The following is a 19278-nucleotide window of genomic DNA, read 5'->3' as shown; positions in this document are numbered from 1 at the left end:
TAGAATTAAAACTCCTTCCATTATTGCAAACGGAGAGGATTTTAAAGTAAGAAGTAAATTGTTTTTACAAGCACTTTTGGCCACTATAGATGAGACAATTCCTTTAAATGAAGGATTTGGTGTTACTGTTCTACCAGTCAATACTTGTACTCTTAGGACACAGTCAGATGACCAAATAAATTGGACTGTGATCGGACCACAATGCACAGACTGGCCGGCGGCTCTCCCGACCTGAGCGTGACCGCTTCATGTTTTCCTGTACAGCCATCATGCTCAGGTCGGTAGAACCGCTGGACAGTCTTTGCATTGTGGTCCAATCACAGTCCAATTTATATGGTCGTCTGACTGCGCCCTTAGGTCTCAGACGTCTGGTTTTTTTCATACATGTTCTCAGTGTTTCTCACAGATCATGTACCTATTATAGTCTATGGGGCTGTTTACATGTATGTTTTGCTTTTTTGCAGTGCCTGCAAAAAACCAAACTGAGATATGGCCACTTTTGATCTGAATCATGGATCAAATTCTCTGATGCAAGTCTATTGGTTCGTGAAAAAAACAAAAAAGATACAAGAAAATGAAACTCCTTAATGGAGGAAAAAGCAAAAAAAACCAACGGACTTACAGATTAGAAATGGATGAAAATCTGATCCAGCACATTAATGGCAAACAGACCATTTTTTTCTGGGATCACTTTATCATTAGCTAACACTGATGACCCAGCAGTAGCAGATTGATGGGTGTAGTGCTCCCCTGAGCTGTGATTTGCACTGATGGGGTATCCTTAGGAAAGATCATCAATGCTGTGATTGCAGAAATCCCTCTCATTTACTGGACTATGTCATGTACACACTGTGTTAGTAAAGACTATTTGTCAGATTAATAATGTATTATATTTTTGTTTTGTTTTTTTAAGATCCATCCCACAGACTTGAACAGAGTTTTATTTGCCTTTGTCAATCTGGGCTACGATCCCCCGCGAGAAGAAGAATTCTTTACAATGTGTATTCAGCATATTCTCGCTAATTTAAGTAAGTATTCATTGTATTCTCAGTATAAGTGGAGATCTGGCCACGCTTCACCCCAGGAGTAATCACAGCCCTGGAAGATTAAAGAGACACATTTTTCTAACTGTGATTTCCGCCTCCGCGTTGCAAAAAGTGAAAATATGCAAAAAAATCCACATTATCATTAACAAGCTGCAGATTAGAAAACCTAAACCCCACAACTTTTTTTTATTATTTTTAGTACATTGTGGTTATTGTGCAGATAATCACATCAGAATTTCAGTGATGAATTTCCCATATTATAGACTGTGGTCACACGGGCAAGTGAAGAAAAGAGAAAAAAAAGAATTGTCCCGCTTTAATCTAAAAAATGTAGCCCTAATGTTATAATTTCCTTATCTTTATGGATTGGGACCTTGTCTAAAATAATTGTTAATAAAGTTGCTACGTCATCCCATATTATGATCCTGAGCTGCAGATTATTTCTTTCTTTTCCCTGCCGCTGTCCAAACTATCATCAGAATACAGGCTGCCACGTACAGCAGTCATTGCTCTACACCGGTTCCCCTTAAAAAAAACAAACAAAAAAAACATGTTCTGCACAAGAATTCTACCATTTTCTAATCTATTTCTTCCTTTTTCACAAAGAAAATGAAGGTATTGTAGCTGAGTGACATCGCCGCATTTACGCATTTTAAGCCCTAGGAAACAGACACATTCCATAAGGCTCCGTTCACCTCTGTGTCATCTGATCCCAGCGGCGGCTGTCATTTCCCATTGGTTTCTGACAGCAGTATCTTTTCCATTAAAGACTCCGTAACCAGTAGCCGAGCCGCCGGTGCAGATGTGAACAGATCCGTAAAAATGAATGGAATTTGCCCAGAGGGGTCGGGCTGATTCCTCCTCCTGCTAACATACCTTATTCTTAAAGAGTGACTGGCGATTTTGTAATATATTCTATGAGAGAAATGTGCTACTTCCCCTCCTTTCAATCTCCATTCTCTATATAGACAGATTTTCCCATTACTGTGAGATAGGTTGGTGCTTATAAAATTCTATGGAGAGGAGGTGGAGACGGACACAGACTTTCCGCTGTAAGTTCTTCTGAATCGTCAGTTACACTTCTCCATGGAACTTTATGAGCACCAGCTGTCTCCTATCTCAGTAATGGAAGATTTTACTCATGAACTGAGCGTGAAAGATCAGTCCAGGAGGAGAGGAAAAAAAAAGCCGATTTGTCTGATAAGACTTATTTTTATGAGTGCTATTGATTTATGAAATAAAAATGAAAACTCTTTAATACTTCAGCTTCGTCTAATATCAGATCAGGAATGAAAAAAAAAAATGTATAAGATAGTGGTTGTGTTATTTTACCTTCCAGACTCCTTCCCTCCTCATCTCTTGGTTCTGGTGGGCTTCACTCTTGCTGTTGCACAGTATTTCCCAGAAGATCTGATTAAAGCCATTTTCAATATTCGTTTCCTAACTAAACTGGATTCCGAACTGGACAGTAAGTGTCATGTGAGCGAATGCTCCACCTTTATCCATTTAGGTTCTATATTGCTCATGTTGCCCCTAGGACTTAGGCTGGCCGTACATATGGGAGGCTTTGTCTTCTCTGATCTCCCAGCACCATGTATGCTCGTGTCTTCTGAGCGTGCATCTTTATTTTAATGGGGTAAGGGATCACTTTGCAAATATGCCCCATCCTCATTTCCCCAACATCTGTCATCAGGGTCGGCTAATATAAATCGAATATTTCTTTGCAGCTTTACCTGCATTACCCATCCTGGTGCGAGACCCGGCACAAAAAGCTTAATACCCTATAAAATTTAATAAAGCTTTTATTTAACCCTTACACAACTGGGCAATTTTTTATTGTTTTGTTTTTAATTATTATTTATTTTCTGTTATTTTTTTTATCATTCTACTTTCAATTTTCAATATTAATTTGTTATTTTTGCACAAGACAAATTGTAATGAATTCAGTTAACCGTATAATGCACACACAAAATTCCAAGAGCAGTGAAATGGTGAAAAAAAGACGCAATTCTGCCATTGTTGTTGTTTTTTTTTTTTTAAACAATAACCCAGCAGTGTGACTCTTCAAGTCGGAACGTTTATAGTTGTCTTGTTTGTTTTAGTTCCTTTTTCTTTTTTTTCACCAATGGTGGGGGTTAGGTTCTTTATATTTCAGTGGCAACAAGAAAATCAGAACTTTTTGTGCATGAACATTTTTAAGTTTGTGACTTTTTCTGAGATCTGGAAGTTTTTTGTTTTGTTTTTCCCATTGTTCCATTATTGGAACCAATGTATTAGGCCTTGTTTTTTTTTATCAAATGTTTGGGAAATGAGGATCTTTGATATCAACCAACCTGATCCTTTACTCCATTGAAATAAAGATGCACGATCAGTTGACAAGGTCATACATGGTTCTGGGAGGTCAAACAAGATTGTCACCATTTTGGGGTACTTAAAACCTTTTATATAGAAGGGTTCACATATGTAAGAAAAAAAAAAAAAAAATATATATATATATATATATATATATATATAATGTAATGTAATTTTTATTTTGGGATTTTTTTTGTATTTTAAAACTGGATAGTAGTACAAAGTAAAAATCTCAGTCTCCTATGATGCCTAAAACTTTACAGGAGTACTAATCTGATGACAATAATAGCCTTTAATAGACCCCCACTGCACTAATAACCCATGGCCACCCCATGGTCTCTTGGGGGGTGGGGTACAGTGGGCAATCGAGGCTAGCGCCAGTCATAGTGTTACAGGCGGGTGCTGGCTGTGTAACGCCGCTGGCACCCGCTATGTACGGCGCAGGCTCAGTATCACATGTTGGGAACGCTTTTGATTTCTGTGTGTTGTAGATTTTCTCTTTCTTCACTAATTATATTATTTTTTAGCTTTTCTGCCTGACAAAAGTGCCAAGATACGAATGCGCCTGATGCAATTAAATCGGGCGGTTTGTCTCGAGTGCCCGGAATACCAAGTCCCATGGTTTCATGAAGAATACTGTCGACAGATGAAGCATAGAGGTGCGGGGCTCGTTTTATTCATTTAGTTGTTTTTGTATGCTTAAGAAAAAAAAAAAAAAATTGAGTGACACATGATAAAAAAAAAAAAAATCAGCGCTCAAATTCCAGTGCCGGCTCCCAGCTGAGGCTCTGGTCTCAGTGTTTGAGGGCTGTCCCACACGTCCAGATAATTCCGGTACCGGAATAAATCGGTACCGGAGTAATCCGTGTCCGTGTGCCTGGGAACTCACAGAGGCCATACGTGCGGCACACGTGTACCGCCCGTATGGCGAGTGGGTACCACACGGAGCGTGTGGTACCCACTCTGCATGGTGCTGAAGCTGCGATTCATATCTTCCCTGCAGCAGCGTTTGCTGCAGAGAAAATATGAAGAATAGTGTTTAAAATAAAGATCCATGTGTCCGCCGCCCTCCCACCCCCTGTGCGCCCCCCCGCTGCGCCCCCCCGCTGCGCCCCCCCGCTGGTCAGAAAATACTTACCCGCTCCCTCGCTGCTTCCTGGTCTGGCCGCGGCTTCTCCTGCATACAGTCACGTGGGGCCGATCATTTACAGTCATGAATATGTGGCTCCACCTCCCATAGGGGCGGAGCCGACTATTCATGATTGTAAATGATCGGCCCCACGTGACCGCATACAGTAGGAGGCGCGGCCAGACCAGGAAGCAGCGAGGGAGCGGGTAAGTATTTTCTGACCAGCGGGGGGCGCAGTGGGGGGGCGCACAGGGGGTGGGGGGGCGCCGGACACCTAAATCTTTATTTTTAACACTATTCTTCATATTTTCTCTACAGCAAACGCTGCTGCAGGGAAGATATGAATACCGGCTTCAGCACCATGTGGGGGGGACAGCGCTTACTGTAGCGCTGTCTCCTGCACGCACACGGACCCCAGACGGAGAATGTCCGTGTGAGGTTCGTGTTTTACGCGGACCCATTGACTCTATTGGGTCCGTGTAAAACGTGCGCTCCCACGAACACTGACATGTCTCCGTGTTTGGCACACGGAGACACGGTCCGCAAAAAATCAATGACATCTGAACAGATGCATTGATTTTTATGGGTCTACGTGTGTCAGTGTCTCCGGTACGTGAGGAAACTGTCACCTCACGTACCGGAGTGTCATGATCTCTGCAGGCAGAGATCATAGCAAGCCTATAGAGGGACAAGCTCTCGGAAGATGGAACTATACTGACCATGAACTAAGCCTGCCGCGCAACTAGAAATAGCCAGGTAGCATTTCCTATTTATTGCTAGATGCCCAGCTCTGGCCTAAGACCTAAATAGCTAGCAGAGGGAAATATAAGACCTGGCTCACCTCTAGAGAAATATTCCAAAGAAGACAGTAGCCCCCCACATATAATGACGGTGAGTTCAGATGAAACAACAAACGCAGCAGGAAAATAGTCTTAGCAAATTTGAGGTCCGCTTACTAGATAGCAGAAGACAGATAGTATACTTTCATGGTCAGCAGAAAAACACTAACAAAACACCATCCAGAGATTACCTTAAACTCTGGCATTAACTCATAACACCAGAGTAGCAATCCCTGATCAACGAGAGCTTTCCAGACACAGTAACAAAACTTCAGCTGTGAACTGGAACAAATAGGCAAAACGAAACATGGACAAAAGTCCAACTTATCTAGTAGTTGTCAGAAGCAGGAACAAGCACTGAGAGGCATCAGATAACATTGTTGACCGGCAAGAAACCACCAGAGAAATGAGCTTAAATAGCGACACCCACTACTGATGGAAACAGGTGAAACAGGAAAGAGGATGACAAGTCCAATTCCACAAGCGGCCACCGGGGGAGCCCAGAATCCAAATTCACAACAGTACCCCCCCCTCAAGGAGGGGGCACCGAACCCTCACCAGATCCACCAGGGCGACCAGGATGAGCCCTATGGAAGGCACGAACAAGATCAGAAGCATGAACATCAGATGCATTGACCCAAGAATTATCCTCCTGGCCGTAACCCTTCCAGTTGACCAGATACTGGAGTCTCCGTCTGGAAACACGAGAGTCCAAAATTTTCTCCACAACGTACTCCAACTCACCCTCAACCAACACCGGAGCAGGAGGCTCAACTGAAGGTACAACAGGTACCTCATACCTGCGCAATAACGACCGATGAAAAACGTTATGAATGGAAAAGGACGCAGGGAGGTCCAAACGGAAAGAAACAGGATTAAGAATCTCCAATATTCTATAAGGGCCGATGAACCGAGGTTTAAACTTAGGAGAAGAGACCCTCATAGGGACAAAACGAGAAGACAACCACACCAAATCTCCAACACAAAGCCGAGAACCAACACGACGATGACGGTTGGCAAAACGCTGAGTCTTCTCCTGGGACAACTTCAAATTGTCCATAACCTGCCCCCAGATGTGATGCAATCTCTCCACCACCGCATCCACTCCAGGACAATCCGAGGATTCCACCTGACCGGAGGAAAATCGAGGGTGAAACCCCGAATTACAGAAAAACGGGGACACCAAGGTGGAAGAGCTGGCCCGATTATTGAGGGCGAACTCTGCCAATGGCAAAAAAGCAACCCAATCATCCTGGTCAGCAGAGACAAAACACCTCAGATATGTCTCCAGGGTCTGATTAGTCCGCTCGGTCTGGCCATTAGTCTGAGGGTGAAAAGCAGATGAAAAAGACAAATCTATGCCCATCCTAGCACAGAATGCCCGCCAAAATCTAGACACAAATTGGGTACCTCTGTCAGAAACAATATTCTCAGGAATACCGTGCAATCGGACAACATTCTGAAAAAACAGAGGAACCAACTCAGAAGAAGAAGGCAACTTGGGCAGAGGAACCAAATGGACCATTTTAGAGAAACGGTCACAGACCACCCAGATGACAGACATCTTCTGGGAAACAGGCAGATCTGAAATAAAATCCATCGAGATGTGTGTCCAAGGCCTCTTAGGAATAGGCAAGGGCAACAGCAGTCCGCTAGCCCGAGAACTACAAGACTTGGCCCGAGCACAAATGTCACATGACTGCACAAAGACTCGCACATCTCGTGACAGGGAAGGCCACCAGAAGGATCTTGCCACCAAATCCCTGGTACCAAAAATTCCGGGATGACCTGCCAATGCAGAAGAATGTACCTCAGAGATGACTCTACTGGTCCAATCATCCGGAACAAACAGTCTATCAGGCGGACAACGATCCGGTCTATCCGCCTGAAACTCTTGCAAGGACCGCCGCAGATCAGGAGAAACGGCCGACAAAATTACTCCCTCCCTAAGGATACCTGTGGGTTCAGCATTACCAGGAGAGTCCGGGTCAAAACTCCTAGAAAGGGCATCTGCCTTAACATTCTTAGAACCCGGTAGGTATGACACCACAAAATTAAAGCGAGAAAAAAATAAAGACCAGCGCGCCTGTCTAGGATTCAGGCGCCTGGCAGTCTCAAGATAAATCAAATTTTTGTGGTCAGTCAATACCACCACCTGATGCTTAGCCCCCTCTAGCCAATGGCGCCACTCCTCAAACGCCCACTTCATGGCCAAAAGCTCCCTATTCCCAACATCATAATTCCGCTCTGCGGGCGAAAATTTGCGAGAAAAGAAGGCACAAGGCCTAATGACGGAGCAGTCGGAACCTTTCTGCGACAACACTGCCCCAGCTCCGATCTCCGAAGCGTCAACCTCAACCTGAAAAGGCAGATTCACATCAGGCTGACGTAACACAGGGGCAGAGGCAAAACGGTGCTTAAGCTCCTGAAAGGCCTCTACAGCATGAGGGGACCAATTAGCAACATCAGCGCCATGTCTGGTCAAATCAGTCAGTGGTTTAACGACATCCGAAAAACCAGCAATAAATCGGCGGTAAAAGTTGGCAAAGCCCAAAAATCTCTGAAGACCCTTAAGAGAGGAGGGCTGAGTCCAGTCACAAATAGCTTGCACCTTGACGGGATCCATCTCAATGGAAGAGGGAGAAAAAATATACCCCAAAAAGGAAATTTTCTGGACCCCAAAAACGCACTTAGACCCCTTCACACATAAAGAATTAGACCGCAGAACCTGAAAAACTCTCCTGACCTGCTGGACATGAGAGTCCCAGTCATCAGAAAAAATCAGAATATCATCCAGATATATTATCATAAATTTATCCAGAAAATCGCGGAAAATATCATGCATAAAAGACTGGAAAACTGAAGGGGCATTAGAAAGACCAAAAGGCATGACCAAATACTCAAAGTGGCCCTCGGGCGTATTAAATGCGGTCTTCCACTCGTCCCCCTGCCTGATCCGCACCAAATTATACGCCCCACGAAGATCAATTTTAGAGAACCACTTAGCACCCTCTATACGAGCAAACAAATCAGTAAGCAATGGCAATGGGTATTGGTACTTAACAGTGATCTTATTCAGAAGCCGATAATCAATACATGGTCTCAAAGAGCCGTCCTTCTTTGAGACAAAGAAAAACCCAGCTCCCAAGGGAGAAGAAGATGGACGAATATGTCCCTTTTCCAAAGACTCCTTTATATATTCCCGCATAGCAGCATGTTCCGGCACAGACAGATTAAACAAACGACCCTTTGGATATTTGCAACCCGGTATCAAATCTATGGCACAATCGCACTCACGGTGCGGAGGTAACGACCCAAGCTTGGGTTCGTCAAAGACGTCTTGATAATCAGAGAGGAACTCAGGGACTTCAGAGGGAATGGACGACGAAATAGAAACCAAAGGTAAGTCCCCATGAATACCCTTACATCCCCAGCTCAACACAGACATTGCTCTCCAGTCCAAGACTGGATTGTGAGACTGCAACCATGGCAATCCCAGTACCAAATCGTCATGTAAATTATACAGCACCAGGAAACGAATAATCTCCTGGTGATCCGGATTGATACGCATGGTTACTTGTGTCCAGTATTGTGGTTTATTATTAGCCAATGGGGTGGAGTCAATCCCCTTCAGAGGAATAAGAGTCTCCAAAGGCTCTAAATCAAAACCACAACGATTGGCAAAGGACCAATCCATAAGACTCAGAGCGGCGCCAGAGTCAACATAGGCGTCCGTGGCAATGGATGACAAAGAGCAAATCAGGGTTACAGACAAAATAAACTTAGACTGAATGGTGCCAATGGAAACAGACTTATCAAGCTTCTTTGTACGCCTAGAGCATGCTGATATAACATGAGTAGAATCCCCACAATAGAAGCACAATCCATTCTTCCGTCTAAAATTCTGTCGCTCGCTCCTGGACAGAATTCTATCACACTGCATACTTTCTGGCGTCTTTTCCATAGACACCGCCAGATGGTGCACCGGTTTGCGCTCCCGCAGACGCCTATCAATCTGAATAGCCATTGTCATGGACTCATTCAGACCTGCAGGCACAGGGAACCCCACCATAACATCCTTAACGGCATCAGAGAGACCTTCTCTGAAAGTTGCCGCCAAGGCGCAATCATTCCACTGAGTAAGCACAGACCATTTACGGAATTTTTGGCAGTAAACCTCAGCTTCGTCTTGCCCCTGAGATAGTGCCATCAAAGTTTTTTCTGCCTGAAGTTCCAAATGAGGTTCCTCATAAAGCAAGCCCAAGGCCAGAAAAAACGCATCCACATCGCGCAACGCAGGATCCCCTGCTGGCAATGAGAAGGCCCAATCTTGAGGGTCACCCCTGAGCAAGGAAATCACAATCCTAACCTGCTGAGCAGGGTCTCCAGCTGAACGAGACTTCAGGGACAAATAAAGCTTACAATTATTTCGGAAATTCTGGAAGCTAGCTCTATTCCCTGTGAAGAACTCCGGCAAAGGAATTCTCGGCTCAGATACTGGAGCATGTACCACAAAATCTTGTAAATTTTGTACTTTCGTGATGAGATTATTCAAACCCGCAGTTACACTCTGAAGATCCATTATTGTCAGGTGCACACAGAGCCATACAGAGATTAGGAGGAGAGAGAGAAAACAGACTGCAGCAAGGCAAACTGGAGGAAAAAAAAAAAAAAAAAAAAAAAAATTCCAGCAGACTTCTTATAACTCTCCTTCTCAACCTGGGTCTTTAACACTTTATTGGTCCGGTCAAACTATCATGATCTCTGCAGGCAGAGATCATAGCAAGCCTATAGAGGGACAAGCTCTCGGAAGATGGAACTATACTGACCATGAACTAAGCCTGCCGCGCAACTAGAAATAGCCAGGTAGCATTTCCTATTTATTGCTAGATGCCCAGCTCTGGCCTAAGACCTAAATAGCTAGCAGAGGGAAATATAAGACCTGGCTCACCTCTAGAGAAATATTCCAAAGAAGACAGTAGCCCCCCACATATAATGACGGTGAGTTCAGATGAAACAACAAACGCAGCAGGAAAATAGTCTTAGCAAATTTGAGGTCCGCTTACTAGATAGCAGAAGACAGATAGTATACTTTCATGGTCAGCAGAAAAACACTAACAAAACACCATCCAGAGATTACCTTAAACTCTGGCATTAACTCATAACACCAGAGTAGCAATCCCTGATCAACGAGAGCTTTCCAGACACAGTAACAAAACTTCAGCTGTGAACTGGAACAAATAGGCAAAACGAAACATGGACAAAAGTCCAACTTATCTAGTAGTTGTCAGAAGCAGGAACAAGCACTGAGAGGCATCAGATAACATTGTTGACCGGCAAGAAACCACCAGAGAAATGAGCTTAAATAGCGACACCCACTACTGATGGAAACAGGTGAAACAGGAAAGAGGATGACAAGTCCAATTCCACAAGCGGCCACCGGGGGAGCCCAGAATCCAAATTCACAACACCGGAGCCACTGACGTGTGAAACCGGCCTCAACAGTGATGTTGCGTTGACAGTGCTCAGCACCACTGCAGCCAATCACTGAGCACAGAGGCTCTGCCGCCTACCTCGTTGAGCTTAGGCTGGTTTCACACTTGCGTTTTGATCTGCAGCGTTTTAGCGCTAAAAAACGCATGCGTTTTTTTTTCTGTACTTAACATAAAAAAAAATGCATGCGTTTTTTAGCGTGTGTTTTGACGCGTTTTCGGCAACGCATGCGTTTTTTGACGCGTGCGTTCATTTGCAGAAATGCAACCTGCAGTAATTTCTAGCTGCGTTTTTTTCCCGCAAAAAACGCATGCGTTTATTCGCGGCAAAAAAATGCATTGCTGTCTACGCATGCGTTTTTAAGCACATGCGTTTGCTTGCGTTAAAAACGCATGTGTTTTTATAGAAAAACACAAGAAAAAACAAGAAAACCCTAACCCTAAACACAAGAAAAAACAAGAAAACCCTAGTAACCCTAGGGATCCTAACCCTAGGGATCCTAACCCTAACCCTTAGGGTTAGGGTTACGATCCTAACCCTTAGGGTTAGGATCCCTAGGGTTAGGGTTAGGGTTAGGATCCCTAGGGTTAGGGTTAGGATCCCTAGGGTTACTAGGGATCCTAACCCTAACCCTAGCTATTTCTGTTTTTAGTGGGTTTTCTAGTTGATTTTGATGATTGGCAGCTGTCACACACTTCTCAGCCTGCGTTTAAAAAACGCAAACGCAGGAAAAAACGCATGTAAATGCCGCAAAACACCGCGTTTTTTTTTCTGCATGCAAAAACGCATGCGTCTAAAAAACGTGGTGTTTTGCCGCATTTACATGCGTTTTTTCACCACACACGTTTTTTTTTTAAAACGCTGCAGATCAAAACGCAAGTGTGAAACCAGCCTTAGTGATTGACTACAGCGGTGATTTGGGCTGTCGGACATAACGTCATCTCTGCAGCCCAAACTGAGACCGGAGCAGCGAGAGGGAACCGGCACTGAAACCGGGGAGGACATGTACCTGCTCTGTTTGTTATTTTAGAGTGTTTGGGGTCCACTTTTCTGAAAGTGAACAATCCCTTTAATATTCTCCACTGCAAAAGTATATTGTGCGATTTATGGATATGCAATAAGGAATAATCCTTAGAATATTAAAAAGTTGTTTTTTGTTTGTTTTCTTTTTTTGCTCAGAAGGTAACAGTAAGAGATCCATATACCATCAAATCCACTTATTTCTCGGAGATCTCTTTGGGGGAGTTAATTATGCCAAGATGTTTGTGACTACTCCATATTATTACACAGTAGGTAAGATTGTGAAATGTAAAAAAATATATATTTTGCTGCACTAAGAAATCACAAACGCCGCTCTGCTCTGGAAAGAAATGTTATAATTTAAAGATATGTCAAAATTCATCAAATATTGTGACTGTTTAATAACTTTTGTGCAAATAAAAGCAACACAGCCACAAGCAAAACACTGACATATGAGGCAATGGGAGATCCTGGGGGGATGTAATTCAGGGTGGGGACAGTTTGAGTTGCATTTTAGTATATGATATCACAGGATGACTTCCACACACATCTACTTCATATTATATCACGTTTCTTAGCGGAGGACCCACTGGTGATCGTTGTCTAAAAGCCCGCAGTTCCTTTATTTGTTTAGTTCTTCATACGGTTGTTGCCATAAAAAAAATTAAAACAAAAGTCTATACACTACAGTCAATCAATATTCTGCACAGAATCGTAATTGAGCAGGGGTCGCCCACTCCTTTTATTCTTTACCGGACTGCTTGAAATGGCTGAGTGCGGTCAGACACCCCCAAGAGATCAGTAACTTGCCTCCTGTTTTATAGAAAGGGGATAACTTTTAAAAACCCTTTTAAGCTGTGTGCACACGTTCCAGATTATTCGCAGATTTTTTGCACGTTTTTTCGCAACCAAAACGCTTAAAAAACGCATACATATGCATTCCATCATTTATAATGGTTTCCACAATTTTTGTGCACATGTTGCGTATTTTTCCGCGAAAAACGCATGCGGAAAAATACGCAGCATGTTCATTAATTTTGCGGATTTTAAGCGGATTTCCCACTATATTATTACATTGGGAACCTCCGGAAAAAAAGCGAAAAATCCGCGCAAAATACGCGATAAAAACGCGTGCAGAATTCCTGCGGAAAACCTCAGGGTTTTCTCAGGAAATTTCTGCATACTTTCCGGATGTGTGCACATACCCTTAAAGTGTTTTTCCGGCTTTTGAAAACAAGTGTCCAATTGATTGTAGTTTGTTTTAAAAACAAACAAAGTGGCCTGGCTCACCCTCCCCAGGTCCAGCATTGAGCCTCTGCCGCTGTTGCCATTATGTTGACCATAAGTGAGCTCAGCGGCTCTGGTCAAGTTGATGACACTAATTGGCTGTTGATGTGACCTGAGCACTGCACACACCAGGAGCTCGCTGAGTGGACCCAGGGAGGGTTTTTGGAAGGTGTTGGACTGTGATTCTCCTAACATTTGATGCTTGCTTTCTATAGACTTCGAGTGCATCCTGAAAAAAATAAAAAGCCTATTGCCTACATAGAGGAGAACAAGCTGTCCGCCAATGTGGCCGAAGTCCAGTGGGGCCAGGACAGTCAGATGTGTGATAACAAGTCTCTACCTCAAGGAGCCCAGAGGTCGGTGATTCTGTGTGTAGACATGTGGTGCTAGATCACGACGCAGCCTCATTCTCTTAAAAAATAGCCTTCATTTTAAGTTTTCTTACATAAATCCATAGAAGACATGCAAATAAGAAACTTTGTAATATGTCTGATCATAGAAATCTGCTTCTTTCTCCTCCTGAACTGATCGTTCATTCTCAAAATTCTCAACTTCCAAGTAAAATCTGTTTTCCGTGAATACAGATTTTCCCGTTACTGAGATAGGAGATGACAGTTAGTGCTCACAAAGTTCTATGGAGACTGATATAGCAGAATGTCTGTGTTCCGCTAGCTCCTCTCCCCCCCTCCATAGAATTTTAAAAGCACCAACTGTCATCTCCTATCTTAATCGAGGAGGAGAAAAGGGCGGTTTCTCCATTGAGGAACAGAGGAGCTAGAGAGATGAGCAGTAAAATCAGTATAATTTTTTTTTTTTTACAAATGAATGGCTTTTTCCGGTTCAGAAAAATAGCGGTTTGGGCAAATGGATGTTTTTTTGGAAAAATTTGAGTAGAATTCAATTCCTCTTGATTTTGTTTGTTGGACTCTAACATATTATTTCTTTCATCTTTATAGAGTTGCCATTGACTTTCTTAATCCAGTGGCATTTTGCAGAAACTCTTCCAAGATTAAAGGCTTAACCCCTTCACCCCCAAGGGTGGTTTGCACGTTAATGACCGGGCCAATTTTTACAATTCTGACCACTGTCCCTTTATGAGGTTATAACTCTGGAACGCTTCAACGGATCTTGGCGATTCTGACATTGTTTTCTCATGACATATTGTACTTCATGATAGTGGTAAAATTTCTTCGATATAACTTGCGTTTATTTGTGAAAAAAACGAATATTTGGCGAAAATTTTGAAAATTTCGCAATTTTCCAACTTTGAATTTTTATGCCCTTAAATCACAGACATATGTCACGCAAAATACTTAATAAGTAACATTTCCCACATGTCTACTTTACATCAGCACAATTTTGGAACCAAAATTTTTTTGGGTGACGGAGTTATAAGGGTTAAAAGTTGACCAGCAATTTCTCATTTTTACAACACCATTTTTTTTTAGGGACCACATCTCATTTGAAGTCATTTTGAGGGGTCTATATGATAGAAAATACCCAAGTGTGACACCATTCTAAAAACTGCACCCCTCAAGGTACTCAAAACCACTTTCAAGAAGTTTATTAACCCTTCAGGTGTTTCACAGGAATTTTTGGAATGTTTAAATAAAATTAAACATTTAACTTTTTTTCACTCAAAATTTGTTTCAGCTCCAATTTGTTTTATTTTACCAAGGGTAACAGGAGAAAATAGACCCCAAAATTTGTTGTACAATTCGTCCTGAGTACGCTGATACCCCATATGTGGGTGTAAACCATTGTTTGGGCGCAGGGCAGAGCTCGGAAGGAAAGGAGCGCCATTTGACTTTTCAATGCAAAATTGACTGGAATTGAGATGGGACGCCATGTTGCATTTGGAGAGCCCCTGATGTGCCTAAACATTGAAACCCCCCACAAGTGACACCATTTTGGAAAGTAGACCCCCTAAGGATCTTATCTAGATGTGTGTTGAGCACTTTGACCCAACAAGTGCTTCACAGAAGTTTATAATGCAGAGCCGTAAAAATAAAAATCATATTTTTTCACAAAAATGATCTTTTCGCCCCCATTTTTTTATTTCCCCAAGGGTAAGAGAAGAAATTAGACCACAAAAGTTGTTGTGCAATTTGTCCTGAGTACGACGATACCCCATATGTGGGGATAAACCACTGTTTGGGCGCATAGCAGAGCTCGGAAGGGAAGGAGCGCTATTTTACTTTTCAATGCAAAATTGACTGGAATTAAGATGCCATGTTGCGTTTGGAGAGCCCCTGATGTGCCTAAACATTAAAAACCCCCACAAGTGACACCATTTTGGAAAGTAGACCCCCTAAGGAACTTATCTAGATGTGTTTTGATAGCTTTGAACCCCCAAGTGTTTCACTACAGTTTATAACGCAGAGCCGTGAAAATAAAAATTCCTTTTTTTTTTTTCACAAAAATGATTTTTAGCCCCCAGTTTTGTATTTTCACAAGGGTATCAGGATAAATTGGACCCCAAACTTTGTTGTCCAATTTGTCCTGAGTACGCTGATACCCCATATGTGGGGGGGAACCACTGTTTGGGTGCATGACAGAGCTCGGAAGGGAAGGAGCATCATTTGGAATGCAGACTTAAATGGATTGGTCTGCAGGCGTCACGTTGCATTTGCAGAGCCCCTGATGTACCCAAACAGTACAAACCCCCCACAAGTGACCCCATATTGGAAACTAGACCCCCCAAGGAACTTATCTAGATGTGTTGTGAGAACTTTGAACCCCCAAGTGTTTCACTACAGTTTATAACGCAGAGCCGTGAAAATAAAAATTCTTTTTTTTTTCACAAAAATGATTTTTTAGCCCCCAGTTTTGTATTTTCACAAAGGTATCAGGATAAATTGGACCCCAAAAGTTGTTGATCAATTTGTCCTGAGTACGCTGATACCCCATATGTTGGGGTAAACCTCTGTTTGGGCACACGGGAGAGCTCTGAAGGGAAGGAGCACTGTTTTCCTTTTTCAACGCAGAATTGGCTGGAATTCAGATCGGATGCCATGTCCCGTTTGGAGAGCCCCTGATGTGCCTAAACAGTGGAAACCCCCCAATTATAACTGAAACCCTAATCCAAACACATCCCTAACCCTAATCCCAACGGTAACCCTAACCACTCCTCTAACCCAGACACACCCAACCCTATTCCCAACCGTAAATGTAATCCAAACCCTAACCCTATCTTTAGCCCCAACCCTAACTGTAGCTCCAACCCTAGCCCCAACCCTAACCCTAACCCTAGTCCTAACCCTTGCCCTAGCCCTAACTCTAGCCCTAACTCTAGTCCTAACTCTAGCCCCAACCCTAGCCCTAACCCTAACCCTAGCCCTAACCCTTGCCCTAACCCTAACCCTAGCCCTAACTCTAGTCCTAACTCTAGCCCTAACCCTAACCCTAATGGGAAAATGGAAATAAATACATTTTTTAATTTTTTTATTTTTCCCTAACTAAGGGGGTGATGAAGGGGGGTTTGATTTACTTTTATAGCGGGTTATTTAGCGGATTTTTAGGATTGGCAGCCATCACACACTGAAAGATGCTTTTCATTGCAAAAAATATTTTTTGCGTTACCACATTTTGAGAGCTGTAATTTTTCCATATTTGAGTCCACAGAGTTATGTCAGATCTTGTTTTTTGCGGGACGCGTTGACGTTTTTATTGGTAACATTTTCGGACACGTGACATTTTTTGATCGCTTTTTATTCCGATTTTTGTGAGGCAGAGTGATCAAAAACCAGCTATTCATGAATTTCTTTTGGGGGAGGCGTTTATACCGTTCCGCGTTTGGTAAAATTGATAAAGCAGTTTTATTCGTCGGGTCAGTACGATTACAGCGATATCTCATTTATATCATTTTTTTATGTTTTGGCGCTTTTATGCGATAAAAACTATTTTATAGAAAAAAATAATTATTTTGGTATCGCTTTATTCTCAGGACTATAACTTTTTTACTTTTTTGCTGATGATGCTGTATGGCGGCTCTTTTTTTGCGGGATAAGATGACGTTTTCAGCGGTACCATGGTTATTTATATCAGTCTTTTTGATCGCGTGTTATTCCACTTTTTGTTCGGCGGTATGGTAATAAAGCGTTGTTTTTTGCCTCGTTTTTTTTCTTTTTTTCTTACGGTGTTTACTGAAGGGGTTAACTAGTGGGGCAGTTTTATAGGTTGGGTCGTTACGGACGCGGCGATACTAAATATGTGTACTTTTATTGTTTTTTTTTATTTTATTTAGCTAAAGAAATGTATTTATGGGAATAATTTTTTTTTTTTTTTTCTTTATTTAGGATATTTTTTTTATTTTTTTTTTACACACATGTGGGGAATTTTTTTTTTAACTTTTTTACTTTGTCCCAGGGGGGGACATCACAGATCATTGATCTGGCAGTGTGCACAGCACTCTGCCAGATCTGTGATCTGCTGTGCAGGGCTGCAGGCTTACCAAGTGTCTGCTCTGAGCAGACACTCGGTAAGCCACATCCCTCCCTGCAGGACCCGGATGCCGCGGCCATCTTGGATCCGGGACCTGCGGCAAGGAGGGAGGTAGGAGACCCTCAGAGCAACGCGATCACATCGCGTTGCTCCGGGGGTCTCAGGGAAGCCCGCAGGGAGCCCCCTCCCTGCGCGATGCTTCCCTATACCGCCGGTACACCGCGATCATGTTTGATCGCGGTGTGCCGGGGGTTAATGTGCCGGGGGCGGTCCGTGACCGCTCCTGGCACATAGTGCCGGATGTCAGCTGCGATATGCAGCTGACACTCGGCCGCGCTCCCCCCGTGAGCGCGGCCGATCGGCTATGACGTACTATCCCGTCGAGGGTCAGATAGGCCCAGGTCACCTCGACGGGATAGTACGTCTAAGGTCACAGAGGGGTTAAATGCCATGAAGAAGAGACATTTGGAGATCCTGGGGTACTATGTAGTTCAGGTTGGTTACAATTCGAGTTGTGTTTTAGGATAGTATATCATGATGGGTTCCTCATGTCTGTATAATAGTATCTTCTCCTATGTCAGTCTGTGTGTTATATATATATATATATATATATATATATATATATATATATAGTGCCTTGCGAAAGTATTCAGGCCCCTTTTCAACCTTTTCCCACATATGCTTCAAATCATGTTTGAAGCATGATATGTGGGAAAAGGTTGAAAAGTTCCAGGGGGCCGAATACTTTAGCAAGGCACTATATATATATATATATATATATTTTCTCTGAGACAATTTCTATAGATGACTTCCCGCAGTTACATGTTAGTTCTCTATTACAGATCCCTAGTTTTGAATGGAATTCAATGGACCTTGGAACAAAGGAAACGTGGATTAACTACCTCCGGAAGAAGATTTTTGCTAGTGAACTGTGAAATGTTTTGTGCCACCCTGTAAATAAAGTATATTTTTTATTCATTCATATATGTGTGTTCTCTTACAAAGGAGCAGTACTTGCACAACATGATTTTTGGCGAAAGGTCAATAAACATAGCTGTATAACGTAAGAAAAACATGGCTGGCATCTGGCACCAAGATATTATCAGCAGATTGGGTTCGTTCTGCTCCGTTCACTGTCGAATTGAGAAGCAAGCGGAGCAGGTGACGTCACATCTGGAGATCGGGGCACGTGTTCCAGCAGGTGGCTAATCTGATGTCAACTACCCCTACCCTTAAAGTTGTGAGGTTCGGGCTCCATGGATCAGACTCGTTTTTTCCTGCACGTCCCAAACACCCAATCTGATTGACATCCGGGAAGTTTGGAGCCCAAGTCATCACTTTGAACTTTTGTCATGTACCTGTCAAGTCCTCCTGGGAGATTTAGGGTTAGAAGATCACTACGTATTGTGAATCGCAGATCTTCCATTTAGCCTGTGTATTTGTGTCCCATGTTAAATTAATTTGGTGCTGAAGAGGTTAACAACTTTTTCTATGTTGGTCAGAAACTTGCAAGCTCCATTTTCAGCTGCTTCTGATCTGGTCATTGCCTCTCCCTGTTAAACCTGGCCAGACCTTCTCTGCATTGCCAGTGAAATCTTTCCTTCCTAGCTCCTTGGAGACTCTGTGCTGAGTTGTAGATCGTTGTTGCTGCTGGAGATTGTTGCATGCT

General features: G+C 43.0%; 1 pseudogene; it reads left to right on the top strand.

Annotated features, from left to right (window-relative positions):
• The window catches only part of LOC143789469 (FAST kinase domain-containing protein 1, mitochondrial-like), a 44115-nt pseudogene extending 25539 nt beyond the window's left edge, over positions 1-18576 (top strand).
• The last annotated feature ends 702 nt before the right edge of the window (positions 18577-19278 follow it).

The sequence above is a fragment of the Ranitomeya variabilis genome, unplaced genomic scaffold, assembly GCF_051348905.1.
Source record: "Ranitomeya variabilis isolate aRanVar5 unplaced genomic scaffold, aRanVar5.hap1 Scaffold_263, whole genome shotgun sequence".
NCBI lineage: Eukaryota > Metazoa > Chordata > Amphibia > Anura > Dendrobatidae > Ranitomeya > Ranitomeya variabilis.
Note: the sequence above shows the minus strand (reverse complement) of the source record. Positions and strands in the feature narration are given on the sequence as shown.